This window comes from Lonchura striata, chromosome 6 (genome assembly GCF_046129695.1).
Source record: "Lonchura striata isolate bLonStr1 chromosome 6, bLonStr1.mat, whole genome shotgun sequence".
In the NCBI taxonomy this organism is placed as follows: Eukaryota; Metazoa; Chordata; class Aves; order Passeriformes; family Estrildidae; genus Lonchura; species Lonchura striata.
In genome coordinates this window covers 55,427,013-55,445,368 of record NC_134608.1, presented here as the reverse complement: position 1 = coordinate 55,445,368, position 18,356 = coordinate 55,427,013, and the positions used below count along the sequence as shown (strand labels likewise).

The window sequence follows — 18,356 nt, the reverse complement described above, 5'->3', positions numbered from 1 at the left end:
CTCTGTTCAGGCCAGAATACTGAGCACCCATTGCAATCAAGTTTCTAAAAACTTAAGATACCATTGCTTTTTTTAGGAAAGCACTGGCCTTCAAGAAGGTGTTACAGGACCAACCCAAAATGTTCCTTCAATCCCAGGAGACAGCTCAGAGGATCGCATGGAATTCATCCTTGCATACAATAATAATTCTTGTGCTCAAAGTTTTCCATTTAGTGGATAGGTTTTCATTTTTATCTTGTTTGAAATTTACCAAAAAGAAGAGTTGGCCTGTATTTGTTTGGAAGTAAATACAGGGAAAATCTCAGCAGTCAGGTTTGCAACCTTGTCTTCTGAGAAAAACACGACTGAAATTTTGTTTGTAACAAAATTCAGAGCACAAAAATTTTCATATTTCAGGAAGCCAACATCTTGCATAGCTCTAACACCAAATCTGAGGTGCTGCTCTGACAGAGCTTGTGCTATTTATTCCTACACATTGTACAATATTGACAGTGGTGCTGGGAGCCTGCTTGGCAGATAGCCAAGTGACAGTTGAGCATCTGATGTTCTTTTATTCAATAATGGGTATTTTGGGGGGTTGATGGGTTTGGATTTTTTGTTGTTGGGTTGTTTGTTTTTTTTTTAATGTGATCAGGGAAGCTCCTCTGTGCTGCTTGCTTCCTCTGCCTGAGTGCAGCCCTTGGCTGCCTCCTGAGCTAAAATCTGCATCTAACCAGAATTTTTTTTTTTTTTCATGTTGAATAGCATGTCTCAACGTTTTCCTCTCAACCATCATGTAGGTCTGGTTGCATTCTTGATTCCCATTACATGTCTGCTGGTATGTAAATTATTTCAATTCCCCCACACCCGCCCTTCTGTTCTTGTACTTTCAAGGAGTATAATCCGTGAAGGGTACTACTTCAAAGCTCTCACAAGAAACTAATTTCTTGATGGATAGAAAGGCCAATAAAATGAAATTAGAGTTTTATCTCATTGTCTCTTAGGAATGAAGTATAATAATTATTTCAGGCAAATACATGTTGGAGACAATAATTAAGATCACTATCATGTCTTTAAGGACAAGCAGGTTCTAAAATAAGCATTAGTAATGGGATTAAACATTATTGCAGTGCCCTGCCAAAGTGCCTAGCACATCTGAGTGTATGAAGCTTGCTCACTGAGAGAAAAAAGAACCAAAGTATAATTCTGCATTTACAGAAATTTTTTGGCCTGTGTGCTATTTAAGAGCTGAAGCTCCAATCTGGAGGAAAAAAAAAAATCTTGTGTGCCTGAAGGAAGTGGAAATGAGGTGGGATTTGGTATCTGTGTAATCCAGAAAGTCTGCTGGCTAACGGGGAAGGTGTCAGCATTTTTACAGCAAAGTTCCCAGGGGAATGCTGCTCTGGGGCAGAACTGCAGCTTCCCAGCAGGGCTTTGAGCTTTGCCATCTTTTCCAGATTCAGGAATTGGCTGTCACTGTCTCTAAGTCTCTGCACAACAGCAGACCAGGTTAAACACAAGCATCATGTAAAGTGTGGCACCTGTAAAATATTTATCCCAACCATCTGGACCAAGTTTGTGACAAGCTGACCCTTGGTGCAGCAGCTTCCCAAGTAAACTTTCGAGATAGACTGTTTCTCTTCTCCAAAGATTTGTTTTCTTTCTTCTTTCTTTCCTTTAACCTGCCTGTGGCAGTTATCTGTGTAGGCTCTTTTCTGTTCTGTTCCCTCATACAATTCCCTCCTGCCTGTTCTCAGTGCCATTGCTGCTCTTGTCACACAGTAGTTTTGGCCTGGTTTTGCATATGTTCAAATTCTATTTTTTTTTTTCTGTGTGTGTGTGTAAAAATGTTCAGATTGGCCCTAATTAATTTTAGGCTAATTAGCTGCTCAAAACTGAGAACCCTCCTGTGGAAAGACAACAGACTGTTGTGCTCTGTTAGTGCCTAACACTTAGTACACAAATTTGAGCCATCTGGCTCATGGCATAAGCTTTGATTTATGGTAATATATCTTCACCATGCCCAACACCTAGGATTTAATGTGAAATAAGGGAGGCTTCCTCAGACTTGCTTTTCAGCTCTCACTGTAGTTTTCTTTCTTTCTAATGGAATTCAGTCACAGCTATGAGAGCAGGTACCACCTGTCATCTTAAAATCTGTCTTTGATTTTAGTTTAGTGTTGTTTTATTTGTATTTTTTATTTGAAATAAGAAATGTCCTTGATCATCAACAAACTGTAGACAGCTTTCCTGGCATGCTGTAAGATATAAAATTCCTGGGGCTGAATTAGTTTCTAAATAGCTTGAGACAAATTAAGTGAAAGCATCAAATGCAACTTGGTTACCCAGATCAGCCAGCTGATCCCTACTGTGAGTTTCTTGTTCAGCCAGATCTTCTCACATGACAGAAATAAAGAAATGCTGCTAGCCAGCCTGACCTGCTGTCCAAAAGTACTTAGTGAATTTTCTTGTAATTGTGTAAAACAAATACAAGCATAGCAGCAAGCAAAGCTCTAATTTCAACACTCAATTCAGACAGCAGAGCCTGCTACCATGTCTAATATCTGGCTTGTTTAGAAGATAGGTAGGGCCTAGGGGAAAAACACAGGCTGGACTGACTCATGACAAAACATAACATTCTTTCAGTCCTGTGTAGATCTTTAGAATTAAATGTTAAAAAGGAGGGAAGTTTGTTTGGCAGGATGGAGAAGTCAGTGCACAGTGGCAGCTGGAGCAGCCCTGCAAGGCCACAAAGGTGCACCTCTCTGGCTTCACATCACTGAATTTCCCACGCCTTTCTGAGGTTCTATTCTCTCTCCAAGGTGGTGTTTGTTTTGATTCCTCCTTTTGCTGCTCCTTTCATACCAGCCTGAGGATAACCAAGGTTTAGACTTTAAACAGTCCAATTAATTGCCAAGCAGGGATCCCTGGGACTTGGGCCCAAAAGCAATAATAACAGAAATATTTAGCACCTGCAGCAGGTAACTCTGTCCTTCTTCAAATTGTGCTGCAAAAGGCAAGTGTGCCAAATGTGTTGTTTCACCAGGATTGCTATTGCCTTTCCAGAGGGGATTCTTCCATTTCTGTACCTACAGGATAGAGTGGAATGAAAACAACCAAGTACTGGTTTCTTCCAATCTCTCTATCTAACTCGGATTAAAAAAAAAAAAAAAAAACCAAAAAAAAACCAACTTGGATATTCCATTGGATAAGAAACAACTTGAGTCAAGCTCTGTGAGAGTTACAGGTCAAAGTTTTTCTGGGACAATTTTTGATAATGTCAAATTGTACCCCGGTAAGATAAGTACAAAATACAAGAACCCTATAAAGAATTTCCCTTTTACATCCTATAAAAGCCCACACAGCTTAAAAAAACTTTCTGGATAATGTGAAAAGCTGTTCTCCAGAGAAGCACAGAAATACCCTTTTGTTTGTTGGATGATTATTCATAAAGTTATGATAACTTCTCTTTGGCAGATTTTTAAACTAACCTGGAGGTTATATCAGCAAAAGGACAGATGTATTCAGCAATTTGAGTGGACAAGCTGCAAGCAGAGATCAAGATGCAGCATTTGAGCCTCACAGTTCAGAAACTTCAGAGCCACCACCCTGCAGGATTTTGTCTACTGTTATGTACAGGTTGCTAATCCTGACTCCCACTCACTTCGAATGCATGAATAGGGGAGGACTGGCAGAGCCCAGGGGACTTTATGTGCTTGTGAATAGTGGCAGAAAAAGACTCCTTCCCACATGAGTAACACTCCATTTTCCTCTGCCATCAGTGCAAGGTAAGAGTTGGCTTATTCCTACCTGTAGCTGAGTTGTCAGTACTGAAAGACTGTGTCCATGTGCTGTGTGCCAGCCTGTGATACGAGGCAGAGTTTCAGTCCAGCTCCTGACAAGCAGTTCACAGACTGAAACCCACAGACACAGATTTGTGCTTGTTACCTGTCCTGTTATGAGAGGCCAGTGGCTGAGTCAGAAGGGGAGAAGGAACCCTCCCTTTCCTTAGTAGGAAGTGCTGCTAAACAAATCAATTAATCCTATTGAGCACAATAGGGTGGCTTTTGAAAGCATATCTAAAGGTGTATAAAATAATTACAGTTTAGATAATGAGAGTAGATAATCTGGTTTGAGTTTATATTAAAAAAAAATATGGGAAATATCACTGAGTCCTCAAGGATAATTGAAACACATCTTCTGAACAAATATTTTATCTTGACTTGATGATGACAACATACAGCGACTTATAAGTTTACTTTGGAAGCCTTTTCCTTAGTTGGAAGAGGAAAAATGTATTATTTCTGCTTTTGCTCTATCTGGATGTAATTTTCAGGCACTCTGAAGAGCCTCTGTAATAGCTGATTTATTTCCATGTAAATATAATTATGCTCCATAATCAAAGCCTTTATGATATTTATTTCTGTGATACAGGACCATGCAGATCGAACTCCTCAACACCCCTCTCACCAAAGGACTTTTTCTGTAGCTTACTGGAGTTTTAGGTACTTCTCATTGATATCAGTGAGTTTTGGACTAGAAAATGGCCCAAACAGGGCAATATGTGAATGAAGTCTGCAGAGTCAGGGCCCTGATGAAAGCAGCTGGCATCCTAATCTCCTGATTTGCTATCAGATCTAACAGAGCTGTTTCATCAATACATGCTGACGAGAACTGAAAAGATTTGGCTGTGCCTTTGAACATACTGAGGATTTTGAGAGGACAAAGTGGGGGGAAATAGGGACAGCTGGAATTTGTTTTGTTGTTTTTTGGGGTTTTTTAAAATAAAATTTAAGGGGTTTGTTCATTTTTTTTAATACCATGAATGTAATGCTTATGAAAATTCTTGCTATACTTTGAAATCTTATATGAATCAACAAAACATGTACCAGCAGTACAAACTTCACCTTGCCTAAACAATGTACGTCTCAATTCCGACTTGAAAAGACCACCTGTAGGGGAAAAATGTTAGTTCGGTATCCAGGGGCCATTCATTCCTTTGCCACTTTGCTGAGACTGCCAATTAGTGCCAACTTGTGGTGGCAGATTTTGTGATGTAGACACATGTTCTCTGGAAAGTGGGCTGAGATATTCGACTCATTTCACATAGGGCACAAAGAATTATTTGCTCTGAGCTATACAAATGGGAATTGTCCAAAGCTTTCCTCTGTGTTAGTCTCTGTACGCTTACTGAGTGTAAATACAGGGGAAATTGGTGTTATTGCCGGGACAAATTAGCACCCGAACTGAGCTGTATTTTTAAAAATGTGCTGCTAATTGTGCCCAATTTGTGCCGGAGTACTCACTCATATGCAAAAGCACAAAACCAACCGAACACATTTCAGGGTGCCAAAGAGAGCTTGCACTTTTCTCTTAGCAAATTATCCTTCTAGTTTTACCGCTGCACCAAGCACCAATTGGTCCCACTAAAACCTTTATCTGGAGTAATCAAATTAGCACTGCATATTAGCAAATTAGGTTGCATTTACAAAGGTTTATATTTGCTGCAGGTTTGGGCATTAAAAGAAAGCATTTTCTATGTTCTGCTTTAAAATTTCTTATATGAGTGACATTAATTCTGTGATATTTAAAAAGAGGGAACTGCTGAAATGGTAAAAATGAGGTAAAATAGTTCTTTGTATTTCACTCCCTGAGAAATGTGAATTAGGAATTGCAGAAGTTTCTAAACTTTGAGGTAGAACTGAGAAAGCTGGAAGAGGTTTATTCTTGTTTGCCTAGTAAGTAGGTTCATTCTTCCCTTGGGTACACAGAGAACCAAATAGGTGCCACTGGTTGTACCCAGGAAATTACTGGGGCTACACGGCTGCTGTGAAGGGCAGTGCAGCTTCAGGAGCATCGTGGAGTTGGCTCCTGCCAAAAGGCGTGCCACTGACAGGGTGGGAACTACCAAATGCTCCCAGGATTGCCAGAAGGAGAGATGAGAAAAATTGCAGGCTAAATTTCTCCCTGGCAAATTTCCACAGAAGTCATCAGAGTTTTTTGGGGCTGAATTTCAGCCACTGAGTTTAATTATTTAATGTTTCTGTTATATAAAGATTAACAATGTAATTGTTAAATCCTATTGAGGCTTCTGCTTCCAATATTGTCTTTTGTTTGAAGTTTGCGAAACTTGCTCAAAGCTGGATTACTCTTTTTTTTACAAGCTGGTTGTGAGAAGGCAGAGAAGGGCTATGCACAGAAGTGCATCTGTGACTAGGCACTATCACCCTCCTGCTTTCAGCTGATCACAGGGGATAACTTCAGGAAATCCTGTGGCAAAAGAAGGCAGAGGAGTTCCCCAGCCAGTTATAAAGGAGGCTGTGCTAGAGGCACCACTGTGCTGGGGTACAAGGAATAGATGACTTCAGCACACAGTGGCCTGAGTCATTAGATTTCATTGCTGGCACATGCAAGAATTTATTTGGGCAGAAAATTCTGTAGCATCTGCCCAGTCCATGTAGAGAGTGCAGAGCCTGAGTTTTGTCCCTAGTTTTGAGGTCTCAGCAGAGATCACTGTGTGCCTTAAGAAGTTTGTACATATGTGATTTCTAGCTAGTGCTGTAAAAGAATAAATCACTTGTAATGGCTTTCTGCAAACAGCTTTGTAACAATCAGGCTGTTGATCTGCTCTTCACAGATCAATATCTCTGGAAAATGCTGCTTTATTGCTTCAGATACCAATCCAGGATTCAAGGAAGGAGCTGGAGGTGGCAAGAAGGGCAGGATCAAAGAGCCCTCACAGAGCACCAAATGAGCATCAATCACAGCCTCCTTATCAGCAACACAATGCCATGAAAGGGCTATTGAGCACAGTAATCCAGAGCAACATTTGAGTCAGGAAGTCTCTGCATCCTTAATTTCCAGAAACCGAGAGGAAACCAGGGGGCAAATAAAAAATACCATGCCCTGGTTTTGGTGCTCCCTGGTCAAGCATGCTCCAGTGACAACTGGATATAGGGCTGCCGATGACTTTGGTCTGACACAGAGTCATGTTTATGTTCTTAGAAGATACTGTCACTATCCTCCTCTGATTTTGCCCACAGGAACAAAATTATAGATTTGAAAACATATCCTACAAGTAAATAGGTTCATGAGCTTTGAGGAACAAGACAGACACTTTGTTTGCTCAGCTAGATTAGGAATTAAAAAAAAAACATTTTTTTTCCAAGCAGTCTCTGAAGTTAAGCCCTCTCCCTGAAGTTTATTGCATGAGCCAAGAGAGAGAGACCATTCTTTGTAACAATGCCCTTTCAGCTACTTTGATGCTAAAAATAAAAAATGTTTGATAGCTATCCAAGCAAAGAAGGTGAAAACAGTAATTTCCAGCTTTTCTAAAGCTCCTTGGCTATATACATTTGATAAAAGCCCAGCAGATGAAGTCAGATTGTTTTTTTTCCTGCTTTTTATACCTATAAAATCCCTTTCACTTCTGTGAAGCCTGGACAGTTGAGACTGAAAATGTCTGCTCATTAATAGGCTTGCAGAGCAACAATACATTTTCAGAATAGATAATGCATATTCCTGATAGTTACTGGAGTTTATGGTTAAGCTAAATTTATTTTGTGGCTACCAGAAGAATGCCTGCCTGAGGACAATAGCTAGAATACTTTTCTTAGTCTTGCCAGTCACACGTTACCCATTTAAGATAAGGCTGGGGAATAAATCTCATGGCAGCATTTAACCATTGATTTATAAAGGTGTTTCTCCTTGGGATTCGCTTTCACAGCACCAGTGACAGGGTTGAAATGGAACTTGCAACTCTCCAGAGTTGGTGAAGCAATTAAATTAAACTAAACTTTTTTTCTGTTGGAACTGTTTCTTTTGTTAGGCTTTGGAGAAAGGAATTTTTTCAAAGAGAAATGCATTTTCAATTCTGTTGAAGAACAGAATTCTGAAAACGGAAGTATTGGGAGCCCTGCATTCAAGCACTGTAAGTGCTATAAAAGAGTTAAAGGTTCTGCTGAGTCTCACCTCATTGCCCCTTAGGGCTGAGACTGCCCAGGAGGTGTCATTTCTAAAGACACACAGTGCTCCTTGGATCTTTGCTTCATCTTCCCTGACCAGGCATGGAGATCACAGCGTGTGAAGATCTGTCCCAGACCTCGGTTCCAAGGACTATTTCCATAGTGTCTGAAATGTCAGTTTTTCTTTGTTAGTAAAAATGCATTGTTTTCTGCAATGGAAAAAAAGGGAAAAACCAAACAAAAAACAACTCTTCCTGTTTTCCAGGCAGCTCTATTTTGATAATTTCAACTTCTACCAGTTTCATATCCTTTTATTAATATAATCAATGGCACTGATGCTCTGAAAAAGCGACTGTGCTGGTGTAACAGGCAGGGTTTGTGATTCTCTTGCTGGCAGGCAAGTCTCCAGTTACTCCAGACTAAAGCTTTTCCTGCCAGACCAGTGCTGGCTGCTGCACTGAGTCTGTGATGGGTCGGTGATGATAAATAATTTGTGCTGACTGGGATGGAGGCTATCACTCTTGGTTTTTCTTGTTGTTGAGTAAAAACTTGAACCCAAGTCTCTGGTAGAAAACTACTGTGTATTTACTCTGTTATTAATATCTCTTTTTTAAAATCTGGTGTCAGTGACAGGAAGTGCAACCAACACACTGATTTGTGAACACATTTCTCATCTCAAAGAGATTATGTAAACTCTCTATAGATAATATACTGCACCTTAGAAGGAGCACTAACATGGAAAAGTATTACAGTATTCCTGAAATATCTAATCATTGCTGATAAACTTTATTTGCCACCTGTGTGCATTATTATGACAGATTCCTCCTTAAAGCTGAGGACAGTTGAAGTCTACACAGGCCAAACTCAAAGTCTTTAGTGTTTTGCTTCACACTTTTGTTCCTGGATGTCAAAGTCTTAAAGGGGATGCTCAAACATTAAAGAGGATAAGCAAAGCATAAATAAAAAGGTGTATTTTGCTAATGAATGAAGACATTTGGGGTGATTTAGTGAGCATTTTGAAGAGGTTTAGGTTTTAAAGTAAAAAAGAAGATATTTTCAAAAATACAGAAGAGAAGTGGTCTTTTGACCACCTCACCGAGGTGCTCTGTGTTGGGAAACTTAGGAAAAGTCATCCTATCTCCATTGACTGTAAAGGAAATATGGAAAGAGGAATCAACATCGGGTAGCATTAGACATGTGGTGTCCTCCTCCCTGCTGGCATCTACAGTTCCTTTTTCAGACTAAGAAGTTCCTTTTTCATACGGCTCACTTCACTTACAGTCCAACTGGCTTTTGAAAATGAAATGTAGCTGCCCAAGTCACTCACATGTCTAAGTTATTATTTGTCCTCTTTACCTTGTCCTAGCTTGTTTTCTTCTGGAGACTCTTTGGAAGGTTGGGGAACTGGTGGGATTAAAACAAGCCATGGCATCAGGGAGATGAAATCTCATTAAGAAATCAGCTGTGGTTTTCTAATCTCTCCCTGTGAGTCTTGCTCTGAGCCAGAGTTTGGGCTGGATGAAGCAATGAGTAGACCACAGACTCAAATTCAGATCAGGAGTTTGAACCCTTCAGTGGTATTGTGGTTTGCTCTCCTAGGAAAAAAAGTGGCTCATGTAACTTTGGATGTTCAGGTGGGAAGTGTGGAGTCAAACCCTCACACAGATGAGGGACCTGAATATGTGCTGGCCACCTGCTGAATGAATAACACCTTCTTTGAGGGTCATTCACATCACCTCCAAAATCTTTTATCATACATGGGCACTGGAGGGAATAGTAAAAATGTGTCTTTTTATTTTCAGTTCTAAGTTTGTATATGGGTAGGATGGGGAGATCCTTTCTCATTTCAATAACAGGAATGGGAAGAAAATGAGTTTTAGATCAAGTTGGTTGTTGACTTTTTTCCTTTCAGTTTTCAGTGCCAAAAAAACCCAAAATGTATTAAGAAAAGTTACATGTGAAAAGTTAGTAAGGTTCACTTCATTGCAATTATCATCCTACTGATGAGCCTACTGATGTAGCATTATCTCTAATGAGGTTAGTTTTAACAAAAAACCCAACCAAAACTAACAACTGCAACAACAGTAGGCTGTTCTGAGCCTGATTAAAGGCACATATTAAACTATCAAAGCTCCAGAGCTCCTGTACTAACTCAGGTCTCCTGGGGAGGCCTCGGAGCAATCTAAGTGGGCTGTGATAACAAACAAGACACACAGAGGAAAGCTTAAAAAAAAATCAATCTCTGATGATAAATGAAAAATCTTGTTGGTTTGGGAGTAAGCAGAGGTTGTGAGACTTTTGAGAATGTTCAGGAAAATAATATCATATTATAATCCAGTTTATATTGTGTTGAAACAGCATGAGTTGGACTGTTTCCATGATCAGCTCCAAAAACTGTCACAGATCATGACAAGATGGATCAGTTGATCTCCATTTTCATCATGACAACATCCTCAGTTTATATTAAACAACAATTTTTGTCAATCTGTTCATATTTTTCAACTGTTTTGTGAAATCCTGATAGCAATTTTGTTTTGAGTCTTTCCTCCCACCCCCTGACCCAGCCTACTCTGCTTATTCAGGAAATGATCTCTAAAGCTTAAACAGTATTTACATTATCAAGATTTACTTATCTTTTCTTTTTTTCCATTAAATACTAAGCAGCTCTTACATCAATGTAGGTGTGTTTGAGAATTATGAGAGCCTTCAATTCTCATACCAATCTACACCCACACAAGTCAATTCCAGTTCCAGTGACTAAAGGTCATGTGAATGGCAAAAAGTAACAGGTAAGAACCTAATTTTGCTATTAAGAGTAACTGAATTTGCAGTTATGGTTTATTAGTGAAGGAATTAATGCCATGAGGAGTAAATCCTTTTAGTTTGTGTTTGTTCCCACTATTCCCACTATTATTTTTAAAGACCGTTCCAATGGAAAAATAGACTTATGATGTGTGAGGACACAGATTTACCTTTTAACACACCAGTGAGAGAGAGACAGTGGTGGGCTAGCTCCTTGCCAAGAGGTAAGTAGCATTCACTACCCAGCTCTTTCTGCAGGCTTTGCTGAAAGCAAATATTTGAGTGCGGGAATTGTTGTGTTCCCCTGAGGCTGATGACCCCTGTTTGTGCATTATACCCTTTCCGGGGAGACATACTCATATTTCTTAGGTATGACTGAATTTTCACATCAGTTTAGTGGTTCTAGTTCTTAGCATGGCCCTTTGTCTTCCTTCAGCCAGCTCCTCCCTGGGATAGTGATCTCTTTGATTTGTTCTTCTCCCATACTATACCTGGTTTTAATTTGTGCTGCCCACCTGGGCCAACTGTTAATCTACAGGCTCTGAAGACCAAAGAGGGAATATTCTGCAAATCCTCCCCTCAACTTTACCTTTCAATCAGGGTGCAAGAGGTGTCACTAGCTGGAGGCAACATGCAAATATCCTCCAGGAATTCAGGAGCAAACCCAGTGTTTATGGAGACTATGTGTTAAGGAACTTGGCTTGACTTGCAAATTACTTTTAGGAGAGTGAGTTTGAAGAATAGGAAGAAAATCCCACGTGTGGGCATACTTCTGTAATAAAAACCTCTCCTCTCCCTGGAATCACCTCTTGACAGGAGAGAACCTTTCATTCAGATAATGAAAGACCTGTAAACACTTAAGAAATTTTCTTCAGTGTATTAACACCCTTGCTTTCTTTGGTCTCTCTCTCTTTCTTCTGCTTTTAGCTGTACACTGAAAGGAAAGGTCACTGGCATTTGGAATGGTGTGATTGATACTGTTTCTGTATTTCCAGTAAAGTGATCTCTGGAACTCCCAGTCAATGGTGCTCTGTTTCTGTTTAAATTACAGCCACCAGACCTCAATTTTCCTTTCTAGAATAAGATAGGACTTGATGTGAAGATGAACATATAGAATTATCTGGACAAAATGAAGTTATGCTGTGGCTCGTCCTTGTTATTTGTGGCTGCTACAAAGCTCAGAGGTCAGGGTTTTTTGTTGTTTTTTCTTCCCGTCACAAACTCAGAGCAGGTCAAGCTGGGTATATAGGGTAATTGTGAGCAGATCAGTGTCATCTAAGCAAATGGACAGAGCTTGTTTGACATGTGGTTTTCTCAGTTGCTTCCTGCTCTATCTGTCCATACTTTTCAATTTGTGCCGTTGAGACGTGTAAATATATTGGCATATTGAGTATATTTAATGCTGTTACAAAATTGCCTAAATCCATCTCTGATTCTATTAAATGCAAAAGGTTTTCATAACATCCATAACAGGGAGGCTGAACATTCAGACTGGCAACGTCAGGAAAATACCTAAGGGACATCAGGATAAAGAGGGGTGGCAGAGAGAAACTGGGAAAGAAGGACAGGGAATGGGAGGAATTCTTCTACCATTATTTGCCTGGAGCAAATTTTATAGTGCATTTTGCAGCCTGTGGTGGTTTTAACAAAGGAGCAAACCTAAAGTAAGTGCCAGTGTAAGTGCAAGGTTACATAAAGCCTTATGAGCTCACAGTGAGATCTGAAGTTAGCCTTACATCTGAATTTGTACCATGGTTTATTTGTTAGGCTCTATGGGGTCTTTCTTTGTGTTTAATGGATTTTGCTGTCCTTCAGCAGCAGAAAGCCTTCAGGTCCCGTCTGCAGCCATTGCAAAGTGTATTTTCTGTGCACAACTGTGTCTTGTTGTACCTAAACAACATCTTATTTGGAACACTTGGATGCAAAGCTTCCAGCACAGTCCTCAGCCTCCTGCCATGTTTATCTACACTTCCTTGGTGGTCTGGTCTGTGCTGAAGCCATGGAAATTGATAGCTCCCCAAAGGCTGCCAAATCCACTGCCCTGATCTTCACTGGTGTAATTACAGCTCTGTCCTAAGGCTCCAGTGCTCCAGTGACATGAAGGTGAAGTTGTTGTTTTGAAAGAAAATAAAATCAACTGAATTTTTGGTTGGTGCAGACATATAAAGCTGCCTTCAGTTGGCTAATCAACAGTATTAGTAAATAATAATATGATTACTACTTAAACAAGGCTTGATTATACTTTCCTAAGGAAAAGCAATTCTTTACACTTCAAAATTAAGTGGATTAAGGTTCACAGTTTTTCTTATCTAGGACATCAGGAAGAAAGATCACCCTTCTCATCTGGGAGTGTCTTTCAGCACTTCACCTTTCATAAACCTGACTGGTTATGTGGCTCGTGCTTTCAGAATATATGAGGGTCAGGATGTCTGTGGCAAATGGATCTCCAGGAACACCATGGCTGACAACTTTATGTCAATATCCTGGCAAAAATTTGAGTGCCAGGATACCAACTGCAGATGAGGATCTAACTGATCACTGTGCTAGGAATTTCCCCTTCAATGCTCATCAAATTTCTAGATTTTAACTTCCCTGACAAAATTGCCTGATGCCTTCTAGCTATACTCCAGAAAGTCCAGAAGTGGGAAGGTTGCCTTTCTTGGGACTCTTGTGGTGTCTGAAGGAATGCAGTGATTCAGAAATTCTGTTTGCTTAATAATTCATAAGATTTCTTACTTTTCCTGTTAGCCTTTAAACAGTGGGAAGAACTATGGCAAAATAATTAAGATTAAAAGCATGGTTTCCTCTTCAGATGAAAGTAGCATTCACTTTGAAATGCTTGGTGGTGACTTTGATTCATGTCTTAGATGGACCTTTGTCTGCCAGAAGCTGCTACCTTTGCACAGCTCCAGAGAAATTGCTGGAATACATGGTGGGGCCAAAAAGAGAGGGGAGTTCAAATGTGGACCAAAGGAGAGTGATAAATCTAAAATAAAGCCACTGATCCAGGCAGACTTCCATGTAAGACAGAAGATTTTAATGCTGTTTACTGGTATCATTTTTCAGAGCTCCAGTTAAATGCAAAGCAAATCACAGATATGTTAAAATTTTACTGTGTGGGCCAGACTGTTGTTTTCAATGAGCAGTGGTAAAGCCCCTGCTGTGGTTTCAGCATGGTTAAAAGTCCTATTTTTGCTGTTCTCAGTGATTAAAAAAATAGCACGTTTGATATGCTTTTGAGTTATGTGAATGCGTCTGTTTCAAATTATGAATGAGAAAATTGTTAACAATAGGTTAATTTTTTGTTTGTTGCTCAGATGGGATGTTTTAGTCCCTAAAATTGAATACTAGTGTAAATCACTGTCTCTGCAGCATTGCTGCATTTGCTTTCGGATGGATTTATGGAAAGGTTTGATTTTCCTTTTCTTTAATCTTATATTGGCTTATAATGGAGCCCACACCAGAGCCTTGTAGTGAGCCAGGCAAATATAGCTGTCTTCTAGCTCATGCCTCAGCAGCTGCGAGGTACTGGCACACAGCAGAGGAGCTTTGTGTCTTGGGTCTTTGGATTTCATTCAATCGGTTCCACTTTGCATATTTATTCATAGTAAAGCACCATTAGCTCAAGACTAATAATTGGGATGGCATGGAGAACACTGTATAAAGAAATGCAGGCCACTTGGCTCTTCAGAGGCCTGACTTGGTGAGGATTTGACTGATTCTTTACATCAGGAGCTCTGTGAAGCCTCTGAATAACGTATTAATGCGCATTGCTGCTTTTCTCATCCGCTCATTTAACATATTTCAGTTCAGTAGAGTGTTTCTTGAATTATACTCATGTAGCTTAAAACCTAGCCCTCAAGCTAGGTAGGAAGCCAGTTATCTTTTTAAAAAATAACTAGAAAAAAATTAACATTTCTGAATGCTGGTAAAGAGCAAATCAAATGTCTTCATCAATTTCAAAGATTTAAGTTAGGAGTTTTATACCTTCTACATATTTATTTGTAGGTGAAAATTGAATATCAGCATAAATATGTTTTATTTTACATACACGTCCACTCAAGCTGCTTTGAGTTGGTAGGAGCCTTTCTCTTCAGAGATGAATCACTGCAAGTTTTTTTTAACAAAAAACTTACCTATCTTCCTACCAAGCCCTTTGAGCTTTTCGGATGGAGAGCATGCTGCAATGGGAATCTTAGAGAGAAAGGAAAAGATTATGGTTCAGGGTTTTCTTGTTTGTTAGTGATTCTGGGACCTGGAAAGCATGGGTGTATCAGAAGCTAATTGGATTACCCTCTGGTCATGGCTGAAATGTCCCAGCAAAGGTCAACATTGTAATACTATGAGCAAATTATCCCTGATTCTGGAGGGACATCAAGATGTGGATTCATTTTCACCAAAATTTGCATCTGGAGATCCAGTTGTTAGACCTTTGTTTGTTGAACCTCTATCTGAATGGCAGAAAACAACAGCAAAAGAAGCCATCCCAGGAGCCAGCTTTTTTCCAGGGGGCTGCAGGAAGGGGTACAAAGTGTTTAAAAGATGTAGCTTGTATTCTCTGCCTGCTGAAGCTCAGAATCCTGGGGATTTTATCATATGCTGTGAGGGCAGAGACCCATTCATGGAACAACACTGAAACCACTGCAGGTCAAAAGATGAAAGATATATTTTGAGAGCCACTGACTGATTAAGTAGTCTGTCATCAATAATGGATTTTGAGGAAGTGGGACAGTAAATATGTCTGGGAGAAGGAAAAATTAAGTCAGAACTGAACCCACACTTCAGACTGAGGTACACTCATAAAGCAAAGAATACTGTGCTTACTTCTGGTGTTTTAATTTATGTGTGTAGATAGGAAGAAGTGGCTTCTGTTTCCACTCTGAAAATGGACATTAGACTCTTAATGCACTTTCTGAGTTGAAGTCAAATAAGTGAAGAGTGCCAAGATAGCAAATAGACCTCTATTACGTCAATTAAGTTGTGGCTATTTATTTTAGAGCTGATTTTGGCTAATGTATTGTGCTGAATACATTGCATTATGGAATAGTTTGACTGTGCTTTAGATTACTGCTCTGTAGTATGTGGGGAAGCTATTAATATATAAATATATTAGTACATTAGAAGTATAAACTCACCTGTGGTTTAGTTGCATCCTAGGAAGGTTCCACACTGCAGTACTCCATGGAAAGCCAAATGGGTCTGCAGGCAGCACCTCTGCAGCCAAAGCCTTCTGTCCCATGCTAAGCTCTCACAGTGAAAGTGAATTTTATGCTATTGGAAAACTCTTTTTATTGGTGTGGCTTTACATCAGGTCTGTCAGTGAAATAAGTCTCTTCAGCAAAAATAGTTTTGTGTGAACATAACACTTTTTTTGTCCATAACCCTTTTTTTGTCCTTATGGAAAAACTAAACTAAAAAATGGCACCACTAAATCATCAATACTATAGCAGCAAAGGTTCCCACAGTTAACCTGGTCTCAATCAAATCTTCAGAGATGTTAAAAATCACAGTGGAATGGACCTGTGGGCACCTTTCAGCATTTTTCTGGGTTGAGAGGTAAGTGAAGCAGATTTCCCATCCAGCCTCATTTAAAGCATGTGGGATATCAGTATCCATATGGAATGCTTCATGATTAATCATCATGGAGATTTGTCTCTGTGGAAGATGTTTCATTCAGCCCAGGACTGAAAAACAAAGGATATGTTGCTGCCACACTAATGAAAAACACAGACAATCTGCTGTTCATATGTGCCAATTGTTTCTGCAGCCTTTACATAAATGCACTTAAACACGAGAAAAATAATTGCAGGCAACCATTCTGCAGAAAGCTCACAGGAATATGGGCTCTTTAGGGGGATGCTTTCTACTGCATAAAAAGCCTTTCACAAATTTAATTCTTGTTCTTCTTTGTGCTTGCTGTTGGTCAGTCCATCAGACTACAGCACCTCAGTTGAAAAAGTGCCAAGCAGAAAATGAAATTGTAGTCAGGGGGTGAGAAAGGTCAAGGGAAATTTCAAATTTTAGGTACTTTTGTCTGTAAGACAGCACAATCACAAAACCCAACCTGAAATCCAGAGAACCTTCTAAGGATGACCATGACAGGTAAAGCTGTGCACACATTGGCAATCCAGTCAGCTTCTGAATGTTTTTAAGTAACAAAAAAGTGTAAATACTGCCATTGCAAAATATTTTTATAGAAATGGTCATTTTCTATGGGTTGAATAATGTGCTAACTGCGGACAGATGATACATTTGAATAGATCTGGTTTTGCTCACCAAGTTCCAAAAGGTATTTTGTAATATTATTGGTACATAAGATTGGTAACTGGTAAATATTCAGGCTGTTGCTCATCTAAGGTTCAGATCCTTGCAGTATGAATAGACAGATACTTCTGCAGCCACAATCATCATTAGAATTGTACTGTTCTCTTTCTCCTGCAGTTTGCAGAAGTTTCTTCTCAGTTGTTGTCCCAAATTGCATGGGCTGTGGCCCTGGAGTGTTGGAGAGTTGTCACCTTAATTCTGCAAGCCCATACTCCACCCATGTGCAGTGGTGACCCCTCTGCTGCAAAAAAAAAACAAACCCCAAAATTACAAAAGGGCAGAAAGAGTGACCAAAGGTCTGAGCAAGGAGTGACTGGACCTCCTGGGATGCTCCAGTTCAGAAAATAAAGGAGTAAAGTGGGATCTGATAGAAGTCTACAAACCTCTAGTGGCGTGGGTGAGTGGATACTGGTTACCATCTTTTAGGGTGCAAGAAATAAGGGGTGTCAAATGATCTTGGCAGGAATCATGTTCAAAACAAAGAAGAGCAACTTCTAGAAGTAGATTGACATTCCCCCCCTCACACAGCCCCCTGAATATCAGGCTAGCCCAGAGGTCTGAGGCTGTGAGGGGAGGAATATCAGGAGATGGCAAAGATTTCCAAAAGAAGCTCTTACCCCAAAATACGTTGGTTCAGTTCTCTTTATTCTGTGATGTCCAAGAGGAGAGTGGGCAAAAGAGGACGAACAGGAAATGTCAGGGGTCTATATAGACTTTGGACAGGGTGGGCTTCCCTGGCTCTCCACCAACCCCGTTGGGGCAGGAAGGAGGGGTCCAGGGTTATCTTGATCAGAGTCACAGGGTCCCGGGGACAGGGGAAACAGAGTGCCCATGGGCTCACTGTAGCAGTAGATTTCTTGCCAACAGATGCTTTGGGTGCAAAAAAGTGCCTGCGTGGCTCTAAGGGGAGACAAGGCTGGAAGGGACAGCTCTGTTGGGTGTTCCTAAGAGGCCACACCAAACTCAGGAAACTTTTGAGCTTAAAATAATCCCAGGACTGGGAATGTGCTCAAAGAAAATGTCATATACGTTTACCTCTGTTCTTAACTTAGATATGAGGTTTGCTTATGGCCATTGTTGAAGACAGGATGCTGGGCCAGATGGCTATTCTGCAGCTCCTGTATCTGCTATAGATAAGTCTTGCCAAGATAATTTAACATTTGGTATACAAGGCATTGATGGTTTGGGGTTTTTTTCTTACTTGGTCAGACTTTCAGGTCCCAGATTCAGTCCAGACATCATTCAGGTCATCTTCCTTGTGGTATCTGGAGAATTAATGCTGTGGAT

At 40.1% G+C, this 18,356-nt stretch overlaps 1 long non-coding RNA gene across 1 annotated transcript in view; it reads left to right on the top strand.

Annotated features, from left to right (window-relative positions):
* Positions 1 to 18,356, top strand: part of LOC110469629 (uncharacterized) — a 64,970-nt gene that overhangs the window by 23,689 nt on the left and 22,925 nt on the right. The window lies entirely within an intron of this gene.